Genomic DNA, 19,347 nt, shown 5'->3' with positions numbered 1-19,347 from the left:
AGGTGGTCTCCAATGTCTTTGTTCTTGGCCAAATGATGGCCCGGGGAACTTAGAGCAATTTTTAATGGCCTGTAAGACAACTTTCCCCTTTGCAATTACTGAATGATGAGGTGGTTGTTTAATGAGCCTCTTCTTTCCGCATCAGTCTTTGCTGCAGTGATCCCGTACAGTTGATAATATCTGAGATAAGGACAATTCCTAAACAAAAAAATATTTTCAAATAATAAAAAAAAAAATTCAAATAATTTTCAAATTATGTTGAAGGCATTTGTTTAATATCCACCCCATGCTATACTGAGCCAAACTGAATCTAAACTGTGGGAGCTAAAGATTCTGTCCTGGAATATTCTGTCTTCTTTTTGTCTTTTTCTTTTTAAGTGTTTTTTAGAGTTGACATCTTCAAGATGGAATCTCTTTTCTGTTCATCTCCCCAGAAATTTACGTGGGCTGGATAACAAACTAAGAGAAATAAGCCTCTTTTAGCAAACAGTGTCCTTAAACTAGCAGATGTTTTCCTTATTTAGGATGAGACAATCGCATCTCTTCTTCCTTGATCTCTGTAGGTTACAAGAAGATTGTGAAATTCATGTCCTAACAAAGTTCACTGGTGTGTCCAGTTCATTGGTGGGGACTTTTGACTAGGGTCTTTAGTTTCTCTGTGGGTCTAATGCCTCATAGCTCTACCAGTACTTGCTGCAGCTCATCTCATCCACAGGGCTAGTGTATGTGCGGAGAAGCCCAGCAGACAGGCAGGCTGGGGTTGACTTTATGGAGAAGACAGGAGCAAATAGACCAGGAGAGGCGTGAGCTCAAGGGCAGAACAAGGACGTGGTGAGCATTGAACCTGAAGCTCGGGGTGTTAGCCCACATGTTGTGGTCATGGTGTGACAAACAGTGGGGGGGTCAGGCAAGCACAGAGGCATTTGAGCTGAAGCGCAGAGGGAAAATCAAAAAAAAGAGACAGGGTTTGGGCAGACAAAAAGCTCAGGAAGACTCATTTGCTCACTGCTGGCTGTGCTGGCTGTGAGACATCGTTTCACACAGGATTGCTCCTTGTGGTAAAGGTAGAGGAATGGCTGCCTGAGGAATCAGTCACTCCAACAAGACTCATGTTAGCAACTTCCATACTGGCATGAAAGCTGGCCTCTTCCATTTCTTGGAAAAATCTGTTCCTCAGTAGTTAGGTTGCTGGTCATGTCACTGATTTGCTTTGCTCCTTGAGTTTGGAAAGCTCAGCTAAAACATGCCTCCCTGCCTTAATGTTGTTCTACTATGTATATATAGAGGTTTCTAGATATAGATTTAGTTCCCTTTTGCAGTGTCCCCGACCTTTGTTTTGAGTCTTATTTTACTTCCTTTGGGTACCCTTTCTTGCTAAATGCTTCTGCTGTTTGGTTTGTCTTCATTCCATTACAGCCACAGTTTCTCTCCTTGAAAATTAGTTCTTGCACTTTTATTATTTTGTTCCACAGAACAGCCAACATTTGTTTGAATGTTTATTAATTGCCAACAAAAATAGATGATGGAATTGGATATTTCTTTGGTGAAATCTCCTTATTTTTAAGTGCCTGCAAAGCACACTGGTTTAAACAGAAGTGAAGTCCAACAATAGACACTTGTTTCTTTTCTTACAGTCCCAAGCCATGCTTTCTAGCACCTATCCCAGAAAATGCCGTGGTAGCTTAGTCCCAGTGTCAAGCACCAGTGACTCTGTGCCTGTGTGCTGGATGATCCCTTTCTCTCTCATGGTGCTTCTCTTGGTGATGTGCCACCCTGTTAATGCCTAGCCCCTACATCCATTTGCTTCAAATTTGGGAGCAACTTCTCCTGTGTCTGTATATTGCCTTGACGATACTTGCTCAAGTACTTGGTCAGCTACAGCTGACCTCTATTGTCAATACGTTTCCAGAAAATTAAACAATGCTTTCTGACTTGATGCTAAGAGGCTATAGCTGTCTTCAACTTCATGATGCCTAAATAAATGGAACATGAAAAAGGACTGATTCTTCTCCTGTACATGCTCACAGCTTCTGGGATCTGCAAACCAAACTGTCCCAGATGAGACAAGGCTTTGGGGAATCGGACCCTCCACACACATGGAAGGTAAAACTCAGCAAGAGTCCTGCCTGACTCAGAATTTCTGGAGCACCAATTTTTCAACTGTGGTACAAGCTGATGTACCTACCCACAGGCAGGTGGGGACCTGAATTCATGTTGTTACTGAGGTAAAGTCAGACTCTCAATTGTGTTCTGGGTTAAAAACAGTATTTGTGGTTTGATACAGTTCATATGAGATAATGACCATAATCCTGATGATGAATTTGCTTCTGGTGTTTTCTACGCTGGTGTTGACAGTACTGCTCTTTCCTGAGAAAAGAACAATAACCATACTTTGTATTAATTTGCTTTGAGATATTAGGCCACAGCTAATAATTCTGCTCTCCCTAGGCTTTGTTTTCTTTAGAAAACGGTTTAAAGATTGCTTGGTACTCTTGTTCGTTTTTGGCCAGACTCCAGCAAAACAAAGTCTAGAAGCTACAGTAATTAAAACAGTCTTACTGAAAGCTATCAGGCTATGAGGCATATCTGTGTTTTCAACTCTGAACTTCCTTCCTGAGGACATTATATGTTTAATGAAAAAGAACATGATTTCTTCAGCAGGTTTTTTTTCTCTTCATGAGCCACTAAGATAAGGTCTTTCGCATATGTTGTATATCAGAGAAGCACTCAAATGGTTAAGAGTAAACCAGAACATTTCAGTCAGCCCGTTTCATTTTGACAATTTCTTTATTTCTTCAGCAAAGGGGGGTGGGGAAGGGGGAGGAGGGGGAATAACTGACATTGGCTACAGGCCCTGCCAAAACAGACATTTGTTTTCCATTAGCTGCACATATCCTTTCTTAAGGGCTTACTATGAATTGAGACACAGCTCTGGGCATAGATCTGGTTTATGTAAGGAATTTTTGATAAGGATATGTAAACTTCACACTCAGAAGTTTACTGTCTCTTCCTCTAATTCAACATGGATTATCTCTGCTTAACACCCAAGGGCTCTGAGTCTGTCCCTCCCAGAACGAAGTGTCCCAGAACAGGAGACAGGGATGGAGTTAGGTGGCACTATGCCTTTGGAAGTCCTACATCACTCATATTTAAGAATAATGGGTTATTTAATCCTTTGGTGTCATTCTCTAGGCTTAAAGATGTAGTCCATCTGGGCTAGAGTGGGTGCTGTAGAGAAAAAGATAATTCCTCAGCTGATCTGCTTAGTAATCAAGAGCAAGTGGAAAGGAAAAATGTTCCAGACATTCTTTATTTTTAGCTGAAGTGTGAACTAAAAGCAGTCCTTTGGCCAGTCCGTTCCCAGCAGCCCAGTGCGTGTACAAGTAGTAACTTCTTTTGGAATGAGGTTTTCGCAAGTTCCATGTGGAAGAAGCGGCTCGTGGCCATATGGACGCCAGAGAGCTTGAGAAAGAGCTATTATTTGTACTTTTAGATTGAAAAAAGCTTTGTAAATAAAACTCACCACAGACTTCAGCAGCTACATTTTCTGTGTTGCTGAGCAGCACAAGTGCCGTGGAGAGGTCACTGCACCTGAAAAATAAGGTCATCAATTCTTTGGATAGCACAAAACTTAGTATAGTGAGCAACAAGAGAGAGCAAAATGCAGCAGTTCATCACAACCAGAACCCCTGAATGACAGCAAATCACCAGAAAGCTGAAGCTCAAAAATATCTCATCGGCCCACAGGCTCCTGGGCTGTATCCTGTTCCCCGTCACGAAGAGCTGGGGGAAACAGATGGTGTTTCCAGCCTCTTCTGGAGCTCAGTGGGCTTGGACGCTCTTCATCTGAAGAAGGAGCCAGCAGATCCCGTTTGAGAAAGCCCACAGAAGGAGACTGTTTGTGTCTGGAGGAAAGTGGATGGTCGGGCAGAGCTTCTCCAGCCATATTCTGCTGGTAGTGGTGGACCTAGCCAAGGAGAAGATGGGGAGAAATGCCAGGAAGGAGCTGAGTGCACCTGACATAGTGGCAGGCCAGGAGCCTGGTATTTGAAAGGTCAGAAGAGATGTGATCAAAAATGGACAGAGATGGGTAATGAAGGAAGTGTGTCAGACTCCTAAGGCATGAGCACAGGATAACTTCAGGCAGGAGTGGAGCAGTTTGAGGTAGCCAACATGCTTGGCAGGACCAGGCATGACCTTCAGAGTAAAAGGAGGGATGTGTGTTGTTTCTGTCCATGGGGTCTCTAGAGATTTTAGTTTTGTATTGGGAGGGTGTACACTTGAAAACAAGACGTGAGCCTACAGCTGAAGGGAGGTGGGAGATCATCATAGAAAAATGCCATACAAAAAGGGTTGGAGGGGATGTGAGCACAGTCAGAAATGCCCTGCTGCCTTCAGGAGAGGCTCTGCTGTGAGCAGTGTCTTGTGGGCAGCCCTGAAGAGTCTCCTTTTGTGGAGGAAAAGGAAACTCGTGAAGGAAACTCTTTGATTGGAATAGATGTTAATTATTTTCCAGTCTTGCACAACTGACAGCAGTAAGACATAAATGACCTCTGTGATGAGAGAAGAACTGAAATGGGGAAATCTTTACCTATAAAAGTGAAAACTTCAGCAAGATGTAGCTCATGTTTCATTTTGGCTGGCATGGTTTGATACAGGAAATGCTGCCCAGATGAGGTTCTTTACTGTGCAAAATTTTGATGAAGCTAATATTTGACATGCTCATGCCGTATGTGGTATAAAGCATGGGGTAAGTTAATGCAATCACCGGGATATCGTAGTGGCTCCCAAAGCAAGGGAGATTCCACCCCAGATGATATTTTGGTGACCCCTCATTGTTCATTTGTTTTTAATTTATTATTTTAAATAGTCACCACAGTGTGCAAACAAAGGAGGTGTTCCCTCACATATCTTACAACCCAGAATTAAATGAGAAATTTAATCAGAAAATGAGAAATTGAACTCATCAGAAAAGATTCAGGTTGAAAAACTAATCAAGAGTCATGTTTGATGCATGTAACTAAAATACAAGTGAAATACGACCTTTTCATGCGTTGGAACAATCTGCAGTGTCTCAGTAAAAAAGAATGGATTCTGGGAGCATAAAACCAATCTATCCTCTATAGGGAATTTAGTCCCATGGAACAACATAGTGGATATCTCAGCATATTGTGTCTCTCTTGACTAGACATATGGAGAGGGAAGATATTTCAGAGACAAGATCTGACAAGAATAATTTGACATAAAAGCCTTGAATATGCCTAGTTGTTCAAAAGCAGTTACAAAGATGTTTGCTAAACAATAGCGAATGCTTCTTTGGGGATCTAAACAGGAACAAATCCTCCTCATTTTATTGAGAGAGAGTATTTTAAGGAATATTCTGTTTTCTGTTGTCAGCTATAAAATTATTGCCAAAATAGGCAATGTATAAAAATTCTCTAGTATTTGAGTACTTTTAGCTTAAGGAATTTTATTTTGTCTTTCAATTTTTTATTTTTTTATTTTTGACAAATTGTTTGAATATATAGACTTTTTTTTTTTCTCCTGCATTCAGTAGCAAAGACTCTCTACTGCTTTCCAGGCCAGTAACTGAGATAAAATGGTCCAAATGAGATCATGAAGTTTTTAACCTATGCTTTTTTCCTTTTTTTCTTTTCTAGGCACATATGTTTCCTTTCCTAAAACATGTTCTTTTTGAATAACTGATGCCAACTCAACTTCTGGCCAAAAGGTAGATAGCAAAGCTTATTTCAAGAGCTTTCCTGTGTTTTGTTTTTTTTTCAGACTTAAGTCTTGCATTGAGACCACAGAAAAATGTATACTGTATTCTGTTAGTGCCTGTGACAACCTCATTTCTGCAAACATGGGTTTAGCTCACGTGTTAGTTTCACTCAGCCCTCAGCTGTGCCCATATGCCCACAAGGTGCAGTTTCACCAGTGCCCTGTCTGCTTCATCCTGGTCCCGATTTGTCCCCACTGCTCTGCCAAGCAGCCACCTGGGCATCTTGCTGTTGGGTTTTTCTGACTCCCAGGGAGTCCAGACAGATGGATTTACCTTTAGTAGATGGGTGAGGGAACATCTATGATTTCCTAAGCCTCTGTGGAGAGCTATCTCCCACCTGAGGGAGATATCCATTTCCCTTGGCAAATCCCTTGGCAGTGGTGGGTCTAGGTAATGAATAACGTGCTAGACCTGGAGGCTGGGATGGGATCCTGACAGAGTAATTTGTTTTTCCTCTGCTTTTGCCTTTGTGGGGCTGGCTGGCTGGCTGAGCCACAATTTTGCATGTTGTGGCGATGGAGACTTTTGAAGAGGCAAGCCAAGGGGCTGGTGCTCGTTTCTGTGAGCTGTAAATTCTGCAGAGCATCTCAGTGCGATGGAGTCACATTTTGGTCCTCACTGCCTTTAAGGGTCACATCACAACATAGCCTGCCCTCCTCCGTGTTATCTGCCTCAGACTCTTCTCGTCTGGAGGTCCTCGATACCTGATAGAGTCAGAGGGAGTCCAGGTGGCTCCACCAAGGTCTGTCTGTGTGAGGGCACTCCTGGGAAGGGGCCTTAGATCCTCATGTGCTGCAGTTTCCCTTGGCCAGCAGAGAAGGTGCAGCTCCCTGTGAGCTTATCTGCCCAACCGTGTAGACATAACCTCAGTGTTTAAATTTGCGTCTAATCTGAGCTGGCTCCAGTGAACAACTGTGTCTTGTGCAAACATATTTCCTAGCTCAGGGCTCTGAGCATTGTGTCCTGGCTCCAGCATGAGGGGCCAACCATTTGCTACAAGGCCTGGCCCTGTCGCGGGGCCGTCCTGTGTTTCCCAGTCCCCATGGTGCTGTGAAGAGTGGGCTGAAGGTCTGGGCTCACGTCTTGCCAGCAGTCTCTGTGTGAGGCCCCCGTAGCTGCTTTAAAAAGGATTTTACAGCAGCCAGCAGTTAGGTATTTCTGGATTTTAAGACACAGATCTGTTCTCTAGGGTGAGTGCCCTGTGCTTGGATGTGCTGTACCCTCACCGCCTACAAACCGCAGGTGTTCGACTCAGCTGCGCTCAGCCGCTGTGTGGGCAGTGGGTCCACGCGTCCAAGGGTCACTGGGTAGCTGGTGTAGGAAGCAGGGAGCCTCTGAGAGGCTGGAGAAAGGTCCGGAAGGAGACAGTGGGATCTGGTTTGGGATTCAGAAGAGCTGGGAGCAGGCCCCTAACCCATTGGCTTCCTTCCTCACCTGGTGACACCTGCAGTGATGCTGGGCAGATGGTACAGCCATGTGCATGTCCTTCCTGGCAGTTTCTTGCTGGGAAGCCTGATTCCAAGAGCTGTCTGTCTCCATGGAAAGTGTGACCAAGCTCATACTTTCTGATATAGATGGCGAAAGGGTGGACAGGCCCTAGCAGGATGGGACTTCTCCCCTCTTGGTCACCAAGAGGTGGGAAGTGCAGGACGGAGGGAGTGCCGTGTCTGAGGGCGGTTTTGGTAAGCAGCAGCCCAGAACACCTGCAAAACAGGACAATGATCAAGAGAATAGGGAGAAGGAGGCAGCTAAGGGGAACTGGTGGAGAGAAAGGAGACATTCAGAAAGGCTGGAGAGAAACAGAATTCAAGAATTTCAAGGCCATAGGCAGATGGACTGATGCAAAAATTTCTGGAGGCCAGAGCACTAATTTACCTGCAGCTGCTGCTTTCTTCAGAGCAGCATCATCTCCTTGGACTGTGTCCATAGCCAGTATCAAGCATGGGGTAGGCCAACCAAACCACACTTTTTGTAGCTCCCTGCTTTTCTTGCACAGTGAAGCATGCAGTGATATTTTGTCATCCTCCATGCAACTCTTCAAACAAACTCTGTGGCATTGCCAGCTGGCTGAAGGTGCACTTGGTGGACACCCAGCAGGAACCTGGGCTGCAGCCTTCTTGAGGTCTGTGACTGTTGGAAAGGGACCACCAAGAAATTGCCATCAGAAAGTGAGCACTGTCCCCTGTTGCACAGATAGGCTCCCTCCTCCCATGGATGCCTATGAAGAGAAAGAAGGAGGTGCCTGCTCATCCCACTCACCTGTCACCCATACATACGGTCTTTGTGTGTAAAATGCTGTGTGTGGATCACCTGCAGTGTCTGATGACGGTACAGAGTACAAGGAGATGCTATTCTTAAAACAAGTGCAGGCCCTCACTGGGAACTGTGGTAGGAGTTTGTATTACTGCCAAATGAAGTCCCATCTGCAAGGAAAGAAACTGGGATATTCCTGGGATACTCCTATTGAGATGAGGTGGGACAAGGAATGACAGTGCTTTCAGGAATCAATGGAGATCCAAGGGAAGGAAAGGGCACATGAAACATCTGAAGATTTGCAAAAGTAGTTTAGCCTACTGCTGAAGCTGAGACCTTCACAGGTTGGATTGAAGGAGCTTTGGGTTTTAGAGGTTCCCCAGAAAGATCTGATAAAATACTTCCAGGCATAGCGGGATAAATGGAAAGTGAATTTGTGACACCTCTGGCCTAGAATAGCAGGATGGACTGATGAGGTGATCAGCAGCCTGACTGCCATGGACAGGAAGCTTTTTTCCAAAATAAGATGAAGTTGGCTCTGGCCAACTTGAAGCTTGTCAGCCGATGGGAGCAAAAACTGAAAGAACTGAAATGTCAGCTCCACACCTAGAGAGTAAAAGACCAAAGTAGAAATCCTTTGTGTGGACATGGAATCCAGCCAGTCAGAGGACTTGGGTAAGACATAAAACTTCCTACACTATTTATAACTCTCCACTCTGCAGAGGGAGGAATTCAGATGGTTACAGCCCATAACTCCTTAACAGGTTAATTTAACTTCAGTGCTGGAGCTCAGATGAATGTGTAGGAGGATGCTGATTTTCAAGCAACCAGCGTGATTCATAGAAGGCGCCTACAGGAGATTAGGGCTCTGCAGATGTGACCTCAGCTCTCCAAAGAGAAGCAAAGTTTGCCAGAACCAAGACAGGCTTTTGAGCTCATTGCTCTGGGGGAGGCCCCTGGGAGTGAAAGGCAGGAAGAAGTCTCAGGGGCTCGAGGTGACTGCTTGCTCAGTTTGATTCCAGAAAAGCCAGCATGAACTTTCTTGTACTTTCTGAAATGACACCTGCTTTCTGCAGGAAATGACCATACTCTGAGTCTTCATTCCAGTTCGGAAGGAAGACCTAAAAGATTTCTGGAATTTCTGAGAAAATAGAAATATCATTCCTCCTGCTACAAGACTGCCCTTACAGCACTTCACCAAACTCTTGGTTTGCTCTTTGAAATTAATGGCTGGAGCAGAACTGGGATTTTTCCTATTTGGTATTCCAGACATGGACCATTTTACAAGGTGTGCTGTGGTTACTACAGCAGTCATTTGCCTACAGCAAAGAGCTATCATGGTTGTCTGTTATAAATCTGTCTCCACTGAGGCAATCTTGTGAACTGTCATTCCTCTACAGGTGTATTCATACTTGCATCTTAGGAATTGTTTTCTTGTTGATGATTTTATTTATTTATTTATTTATTTATTTTCCTGAAATGATGGAAAAATAATATAATCATGAGTGACAGCTGTAGCCATTCTGGGACAAAGTTCCTACAGCCAGTTTTTCTCACTTGAGAGAATTGATGACTGCAGGGGACATCCCACCTCCAAATGCTGCCTATCATCAACTAGCCCCTTTTACTTGGATTTCTCTAATGCTAAGCAGCATTGAAAGGATAGGGGGGAGCTTCATCCAGCAAGCAGCTGAACACCTTTGGAAATCACTCAGCCCACAGCCATGTACCAGAGGGATTTAATTAACAATGATGGGGGCTATAAAAGGCAGCTGCCAGCTAGACCTATAAAGAAAGAGTAATTTGAAGGATGAGGTTGTATGTTTGTCTATTTTATTTATTTATTTTTCAGAAGATGCTGTTCTGGATTGAGGAGCTATGAGACAGAGTGTGCAGGTGAGTGTTTATAACATGAGAATAGGACTGCCATGTCAGGAATGAGTATGCTGCTTAAAGGTATTTTGAAGAGGGAATAAGAGCAATGAGTCTGAGGTGGAGGCTAGAGGTGGAAAGCAGCTAAGTGCCCAGGGAAATGAGTTGATGGTACCCTGCTCTAGGGAGGCCAGTCCCAGATCTGGGTGTGGATGTAAGTATGTGAGAAGTTCTGTATGATGTGAGTCTCCTGTGCTAAGGGAAGTGCTTGGAGAAAGGCTACAGAGAGGCAATATGAAGGATGTTGGTGTTCCTTAAAATGTTAATTGTTAATAAAGGTTTGGAGAACAGGGTGTGAGCAGGTTTTGCCTTGTAGACTCAGCATAAGGCTAAACCAAAACACTGTCTATCCAAGTGCCGTGCTTGTCTTGGCTTTCAGTAGTTCTTATGCTGGCAGCTGAATTCACTGTTGAAATGTGAGACCAAAAGGAGAGCAGCTATGCTTGGGGACAAAGAGAAACACTGAAATACTATGTAGTACAGAGGATTGCTTGCATCCAGGAGCTGTAACTGATCACAAAGCCAAGAACAGCAATATGAAACAAGAACATCTGCTGATGGGTATGAGTGCACCAGGCACGTGAGCTTTCAATAACACCTGTGCAGCAACCAGTCAGAAGTTACTGATTTGTGACTGGAGGACTGCATGCACTTCTGTTATGTCCAGCTAACAAAGGCAATGAGACCCCTTGCTAAGCTGTGGCTGCATTCTCAGGGCAACAGTCTAGATGGGGACTGATTTTTTTAATTTTCTTAAAAGTCTGCTGAGATTTTTGTTGTCAGATTCTGGGACTTATTTGCTTCCTGTTGCATCCTTGAACTACTACCATCCCAGTTTCTTGCATCATCTTATTTCTTTTTTCATACTGTGTTTCCGTTTAAATCTTACTAATATTTGCATAAGTGACCTTAAAATTAACAGTATGGTAACTTCTCTTGTTTTCAGTCTTCAATGAAAGAAGTGAATCCTTAATATAAGAAAGTGTTATTGCAAATCAAGGTCCTTTCTTCTTGAAGTGAAGAAGTGTTCTTCGCTTCTTCAAGTTTGTGTGCTGTGGCCTCTTAATGTAAGGGTCAAAATTCCACATAGGAATGGCTGAGGACATTGAGGTCTGTAGCAGGGTGTTGGGAACAGTTGGATCACAGGAACAGTCTGAGGGTGCTTAGCATCTCTGATGTTTTACAGACATTAGATATTACAGGCTGCCATTGTTGGTACTGGAGGAAGGAGGAAATTGTCTTGTTGATGAGGCTTGCTTTTTTTTTTTTTAAGTAAAACTATGTAAACTAGTTTTTCATGCAGAAACAGTTCACGGTTCTGTCTAGATTGCTGACCAAGATCTGAATTTGTCCATGTGAAATTCCCAATCTATAGGAATCTTGATGAGAGTAATTGTTTCAGACCGCATTTGAATGCGTCTTGCACCTCCCACACTAGTATCAAAGGCTTGTAGTTGTCCAGAATATGATGTAGAAACTCACTTTCCAGAAAAGCTGCCTATTCTCATACAGATGAAGAACCCACCCCATTGTCAACCTGTATGTTCAAACCTCCTCTCAGACCATTGCAGTTCCTCTCCCTTGTACCAGCTGGGAGATGATCCCTTGGCACTACCTGAGCATGGGGCACAACAAACAAACAAACAGGGTAAACCCGAACTGCTAACAAAATCCAGTTGCTAGCACCAGTTCTGTGTGGTTATTTGAACTATTTGCTCAACAGGTAACAAGGCATGAGGATAGTGGTGGTGTTGGTTTTTTTGGTTACGTGGATTGGAATAGGCTCATGCAGCTTAGACCAAAGTAGGCTGTGAGGTAGTTATAGGGCTTAATGGGCATTTGAGGCTGACTTGCATGTTCTCAGTCTGGAAGCTCTCCCTAGGTGCCTGCAAGCTTTTGGTGTGCTGTTGAACCAAGCAAGGATGACCCATACCTCAGACATTTCTTTAGCCCTTTTTGTTGCAAGGCTCAACAGCTTGTGCTACCCAGCTGTGCTGCGGTGAAGGGTCTATTGCTCTAGTCTTCCTGGCTGACTGCTCATCCAGGCTGATACTCTTCTCTGAAAAGGAAAAGCATATGAAGTACTGAAGAAAAACAGAAGTGTGGTCTGTCTCTTATTCTGTCCTTCCAGTACACAGGAAGTGTAGCCTGGTTTCAGACTAGTAGCCCATCCAGGCTGTCCATGTCTGTCTTCCACACTTGCCTTGTAGCATGGGAACGTCACATCTTCAAATTCCTTTCCCTTTGACCAGCTATGCTCTAGTCTATCCCTGGCTGCTCTGGAAAGTCCCTGGGCACAGAAAGGGAATGTTGTGCCTTGAAGTTTTGGGTAGGCATCCTCTGTTAAAGTTAAATTGGGAATAGGTCCTGCAGCAAATTTCTTCTTGACTGGCAGGGAAACTGCCAGGAATATCAGCTACGGAAACTGCTGCGTGACACAGCATCTCCTTAGCTCATCCTGCTGTCACTGGAGAACACAGGAAGGGTCCTAAGTACTAGGAAGTAGATTTTGAGATGTGTTCAAGTAATTGTCATATGGTGTTAGTGGTTGCAGATGCAGACAGGGAACAGATTCTTGTTGTAGGCTTTAGCTGCCTGATACCCTGACAAATGTGGAGCTACCCACACCTGGAGAATCACTGCCCTGGGTGTTTGGTTGACTTTTTTTAATGCTTTCCTATTCTGGGACTTCTGTGCAGCTGGTATCCATTTCATAACTAATATGTGAGGTGGAGGGAAGAAGCTTCCTGCTCTGTCAAACTCCCACAGCCTAGGATAAGAACAGGTTGAAAGGATATGTGTGCAAGTTAAGTAGTGCTGGAAACTGCAGGAAGTGTTGTTAGTGCCTACACAGATCCCTGCTTGGAAGAACCCTCTGTCACCAGATGGATATCTTCTGGTGCTAGAGAGCAACACCTCCCCTCTGCTGTCATTAGCTTTTGTGTTTGGAGGCTGAGCTCTGGAAATGGAGGGGAAGATGTACTCATAGCACTGCAGTCCAGGACTTTACACAAGTGATCTCTGCTGAAATAATCCAAGTGTATCCTTACCAATTAACCAGAGGTGAACTGGAATGTGTGAGTTTGGATCAGATTTGGGTGGCAACCATAATTAATATCAATTAGATGTCTGTATGCTAAAAGCCATTTGGAGTTGCCTAAGGAAAGTTGACAAATACGTGTCTTGGTGAGATGTCTTTCCTAGCACACTTCAGTGTGAGAGCTGTTAGCCTCTCCTTCATGGGGCATAATTATGCAGAAGCTTTCCTTCAGGGTAGCAGTGCATTATATCCCTATGGCTGTTAGTACTGTGAACTTCCCCAGGCAGGGGGAATACATAATACTTTAATGACCAGCAATTTCTCTTGGCACTGAGAGCATGTAGCTCAACACAGGTGTTCTGTATGTGCGGACTATACTGTTTCCTCTTAACCTATTTAAAAACTTGTGTGTGCATAGCTTTTTGGCTTAGAAACACAGAAAAATCATACCAAGGACAATTTCAGCATAGGCTATAATATTCTGCTTTCCTATAGTATGCATTTTGGGCAAAATACTTCAATGCTCTGAACCAAATGAACACATTCACATTAAATACTCTGAAGAGCTTCTCTGTAATAAGAGGAAGATAAAGACTCAGTCTCACCCATGATTTTCTTTTTCCCAAATTACTTTTTCCAGTCCATATAGATACTTTCTAGATAATAGAATTGCAAGTTGTTTAGCTAGTCCTTATTAGTTTTTTTGTTTGTTTGTATTGGACAATAAAGTATGTCAAGGCCAGGAGAGGAGTTATTTCAGGACCTCGTGCACTTATAGACATCCAAGCAGGGTAAGAAATTATGCATGTAGATGTCCCAGGACAGATTTGTCCTCTGGCTATTAGTGCTAGATTATTGTGTAGATGTCTTTCAGTGGAGGGATGAGACTTCCATGGCTATGCTCTCAAACAAGGCAAATAGTAATGCCCTGCTCACTTAGCATCTGTGAACCCTGATATCATGGACAGGATGACTTCCTTGTATGATATAGGGGTACCTCTGTGCTATGGTCAGTGTCTGACAAGTTAGACTGGAAATACGGAGCCAGCTGAGAGAATCTGATACAGGACCTTTCATCCTCAGGAGAATGTACTTAAAGCTCTTGTGAGCTGTACACAGCTGTTTGGCTCTGCTCTTGGTTGTATGATAAGGGACATACAGGCCTTTGGTAAAATGGCCCTTAAAGAAAACCTCTGATCAGTGAAAAGTAACTGTTTTATTTGTTTGCACAAAACTGAGTGTGCATACCTAATTTATTTGAAATCACAAAAGCAGGTAACTGCAGGATCCCAATCTTCTATCGTAGTAACTATCATTCTTCTGTTTTCTTTCCTATTTTTGGTATGGCATAGATTTCCATAGCATCTGGCATGCAGTTTCCAATGAAATAAGAACTATAAAATGCCTTATTTCCCTTAGGAACTTGCATGCTAATTAAACCTGTACTACGACAGCTGATCTGAGCCAGATGAAATCAAAGCCTCGAGTCTATACACCTTAAAGTTGAATGGCTTCAATTCTCATGGACTGGATCAATTTGAAGGCTTCAGAAATCAGCTGCAGCTCCTTGGAAACTATAAAAGGTGAGGAAAAATGATTTACACCTGCTGAACAAGCCACAAACTGAACTGTAGTTGGCCAGCTGTCATCCATTTTCGAACCTGGCTTCAAAGCACTGTACTGTATTTTACTCCTCTCCTTGCTCATTTTTAAGAGCTGTGTATTATGAGTTTATCCTCCTTACTATCACAATAGTAATGCTATGTTCTGATCATCGTGATCTTTAGGATGCATTTCTCCGTAGAGTTTCCTCTTAGAGTTGCATACAATTGGCAGCAGAGACTTCTGGATGTTACCAGGCAAGATCACATACTTTAAGTGCAGTTAGCATCCTTCTTTAACTGTGTTCATAATTCCTCACAAGCCTATGATTTTTGAGTTTTGATCTGTAACTCTAGTAGATAAAATCTGCACAAATTTTGGAGAAATAAAGCCTCTGTAAGTGAAGCTTGATTAGCAACTGCTCCACAAGCACCTCTAAACACATCTGGACACCATTTGGTCCTGAAAAGCACATGTGCTTGTTGCTTCTTGTCACAGCTGTAATGTAATGATGGTGCAGAGTGACCAGCAGAATTGAGATCAGAGTTCATATCATCAGCATGACAAGAATCAAATACTTTGGGTGAGGTGGTTAGGATAGAGTTGTCCAAGCAAACCATAATAAGTTGCCAAGCTGAAAATGCTTAAATTGTCTATTGGGATACCATAATGTTTTGCTGCTGCTATTCCCATGTGTAAGAAAAAATTCACATAATGTTCTCTAAATTTGCAGTAACTTTTGAAAGCCTTGAGAGGATTGACTTTTGGGACTCATGTACAGTGTATTTGCTGAATATTGCCTCCTTTTGAAAGGACACGCAGAAATGTTAACTGTTATAACATGGGATAGTAAAAAATGGATCTGAATTTTAATTTGATATTAGAGGAAAGAAACAAGAAGAAAAATAAGCAAAGGGCTCGGGGAATAAGAAATATGTTATTCTAGCAATGCGCACTGAAACATGGCCCTATCTAGGGAGATCTGCAGAAACTTGACTTCTGCACAAGCTGCTATTTTCTGTATGAAAGGGCATCATGGCACTGTGTCTTTAACTTGTTTTCAAGAAATGCCAAAAGCAGAGGTTTGAAGGTGAACTCCTCAGTCTTGTGTCCTTTTCCTTGTTTGCATAAAACATTTTCACTTTTGTGCCTTTGTTTTCTTATTTGTAAAATTATATCCATGAGTACTTTTACCTTCTACAGTGTAAAGATGTTCTGATGTATTGAAAACCATAGTATTCTTGAGGCCTGAGTTGACAATGCCAAAAGTCCCTATTATTCAATGCCTCATCCCTGGATGTAGCTTATTACTGACTTGTAGCTATTATGCTATTTCTGCTTCCAGAGGGTCAGCCATGGTTTGAGAGGACAGGAAATATCTCATGGGGGCTTTTCAGGCAAGCAAAGCTTCATCTTGTATATTGTCTCTCTTAATCTTTGCCAGACAATGGCAAAGAAGGAAATCACTGTAACCTTTCAGGGCATTGACAAGGCTGTCTCTGTACAATCAATGACATTCAGATGGGATGTCAAACAGCATGGAGGTTCTGCAATGAAGGGCATTAATAAACATCCCCTGCAAATTTTGTCTGGAACAGCATTCTCAAATACTCATAACTGCTTAATAGTACTGAATTGACTAAATAGGTGATCTTCTGACAGTATGAATTTTGTTGCATTTTCCCATACTACATTCTGGGATTATGCTTGGCTTTGCAAAAGATGAGGTAATATTTCTTAAGTTGCAAGCATCTGTAAGTGAGATCTGTTTCCCTAAGGACTGGTTCTTCTCAAGCTTTCTGCTTGGGTTTCCCTCCCTTGGAAAAGGGGGATGTGCTACTCAGACCCTTCCCGTTTCTGCCTTCCTCATGGCTTGTGGCTAGGACGTGGTGTGATGTCTGCTAAGGGCTCCTAGAGGAGAAGGCCACTTTCATTTTGAAGTGAATATTTAGAAGGGCTGGTTGCAATGTGACTATCATAATTAGCATTTTTTATTAGAGTTCTCTCTGAGACTCCTCCAAACATCTTGTACAAATCTCATCGAAAGCTAGAATTATGGAGCTGCAGTTCACTTTCCTGGGGACGAAGCAGAATCATAGTATTCATTTGCTTAGTCACAAGAGTCAAAGCAAAGTACTCAAAACAGGATATGGTAAGTAGTAAAAAAAAAAAAAACAAAACAGCAAACAAAAAAACCCCAAGTTATTAACTTAATTGCTGTGAATTGTAGAAATGAAACTGATGAACCACACAGATAAGTCGTGCAATGTTATGAAACATGTCAAGGAACTGATTAAATGCACATATCTTTTGTACTTAAGAATGATTTCTGGAAGTTCCTGACCCTAATCATGGCATGTGGCAGCTTAAGCATCATGTGTCTGAGATCTAAATATAGTGAGCCTGAATCTCTCCTGGATCAGTATCTAGAGATCAGAAATGACAAAGGACCTGCTGTGTGTTGGGACACTCCTGCTTCCTCCTGTCCAGTGCATTGTGAATTACTTATTCAGTGCCACTTAATCATTAAACTTGGTTGTTTTGAAAGCCTCTTTATATTGATGATTATAGCTGTCTTCATATCTAGCCAACCCATAAACTTATCTGTTCTCAGATGCAGCTTGTTAAGTTTTAACATGTGGTTGCCCTGCATGGGGAGACACTTGCACTCTTTTCTGTGCAATCGCACCATCAGTCAAGGATGGTGCACTTCCTCACTGTGTGAGGAAATGTCTCATGGAGTGAGCTGACTTTTTCAACAGGCTCCCCACTGCCATTACAATGCAGAAGCGGAGTTCCTGCTGGGGCCTTCTGCTGAGGCATACTTTCACAGTAGACCTCTGCACCCGAAATATGAGGCACTACAAGAGCAGCAGGCTAAGTCAGACTACAAAACTGATTTAGCTTTGTATGGTTTTCTAAGACACAGCTGTTGTCCCTAAGTAAAGGATGGTGGGGAGAAACCTTTCAATTGTGAGTTAGGTGGCTGTACACCAGCACTGAGGGGCAATACCTAAATGAAGTCAAAATCCTCCTCATGAGGAAGATGACAAATGCAGTACCTTAGTACCCTGTTTAACACTACAGAAAAAATGTATTTTTTTTCCTGGAGGAACCTATTAATGACTAAATCAAAATGAAGTGATTTTGCACAGTAATTAGTGTGTAGGGGACTGATTGTCCTGGCTCCTCCATGGCCTTAGATGGCTATGGAGTAACTGCACACAACTGAAGCACTCCAGGCTAGCTGGTAGTGTTCTCAGGCATGAGATACTTATGACTGGATACAGGATGCTATAGTTAGTATTAAATGGAAGCAACAAAAAAATCCTTGGCCTCTCTGAATGTATGGTCTCTTGGGGTACATAACTAATAGATACTGGACTCTTGTTTATCACTTCTGAGTGTAATGAGTATTTGAACAGCTTTGGAATCTGCTTCTGCCAAAGAAGTGGAAGCACTCCCTACAAAAGCAGCTCTAAAACTAACTGTATGCCTACCTGAAGTAGGGGAATTTCCAAAGAAGTGCATTCTCTGTGTTGAGTCCAGAGTTCTTGGAATTCTTGTATAAATGAGGTTTATTTTTCAGCAGGAAGACTCATAAAACTTACTCTTATGCAAGCACCGCTACTGAGTGCTCTAACTGGATAACTATTTTTTTCAAGCCAGGTGAAAGTTGAGCCTTATGAAGATCAAGAAAGACAAACAATAAATAGCCTTCAGAAAGAAGAAACCCTTGTAATGATATGAGCCAGGTACTGGCTGCCTGGAGAGCAAGCTGGGCATGAACTGTAGTGTTTATTGCAGCAAAGAAGTACAACATCCTGGGCTGTGTTAACAGCAGCGTAGCCTGATCACACTTGTTCAGTCGAATCTGGATATTTCATCTAGTTTTGCTTCACATTCTACCTCCCCAAGCAATACAAGGAAGACTTTAATAAGCAGGAGCAAGTGTGGGGTAAGCCACCAAGCTGACTGAGCAAGAGCGCTTCTCCTGTGAGGAGAGACTGATGGATGAGGGCAATGCTTCTGTGTCAGTTTCATTTGGCTATTTTGCCACATCTTTGAATGATGGACCTAAGGCCTTCTGATGTGCTATACACCTGTGCTTGTATTGGTGGCAGGTTGCTGCCTCAGATGACAGATAACCTGACAACCTAGCTAGCCCATCCTGAAGAATAAATATGTACTCTTGCAGTTCAACAGCTGGGAGAATCTTCTTTCAGAATATATATATACACATATACACACTGCAGACTACATATATATATATATACACACACACCTCTTGGAGGCAAGTAAATTACAGTTAATAGGAAGCAGCTAAGGTGTAGTTCTGGCAGAACCAACCATATTTTCTCCCTCTGATGTGAAAAGCTCAATGTGATCAAAGAAAGTCTTACTGCCTAAATGGTTTAAATGCGCAATAAAAAAATTAACTCAGAAGCAAAATTTCAGTTTTTTGAAAGGCAAAAACTGCTGTTAAGTTAGCTTCAATAACAGCAATTGTCATTTGTCATGACTCTTAATACAGTCAAGAAGAGAGAAAGAAATCTCAGTTTAGTGTCAAATTTATTAATATGGCTTAACATGGTTTTCACATCTGACATATGACTGTTCTATTCAACTGACCTGTGGCAAGGTTTTCTGGAAGAAGAGAGGGCCAAGACTTAGGTCTGGCTGTTCAGACTGTAATGTTTACAGTCCTGACAAGAACAGATGTTGGTACTTTCATGGG

General features: G+C 42.7%; 1 long non-coding RNA gene across 1 annotated transcript; it reads left to right on the top strand.

Moving 5' to 3' along the window:
- Window positions 1-9,833: 9,833 nt before the first annotated feature.
- On the top strand, window positions 9,834-18,315 carry LOC121069909. Its single transcript, XR_005819750.1, has 3 exons — window positions 9,834-9,931; window positions 14,427-14,590; window positions 18,275-18,315. It is a non-coding gene; the product is annotated as an uncharacterized LOC121069909 (long non-coding RNA).
- The last annotated feature ends 1,032 nt before the right edge of the window (window positions 18,316-19,347 follow it).

This window comes from Cygnus olor, chromosome 4 (assembly GCF_009769625.2).
Source record: "Cygnus olor isolate bCygOlo1 chromosome 4, bCygOlo1.pri.v2, whole genome shotgun sequence".
NCBI classification, from domain to species: domain Eukaryota; kingdom Metazoa; phylum Chordata; class Aves; order Anseriformes; family Anatidae; genus Cygnus; species Cygnus olor.
This window is presented reverse-complemented; position numbering and strand designations above follow the sequence as displayed.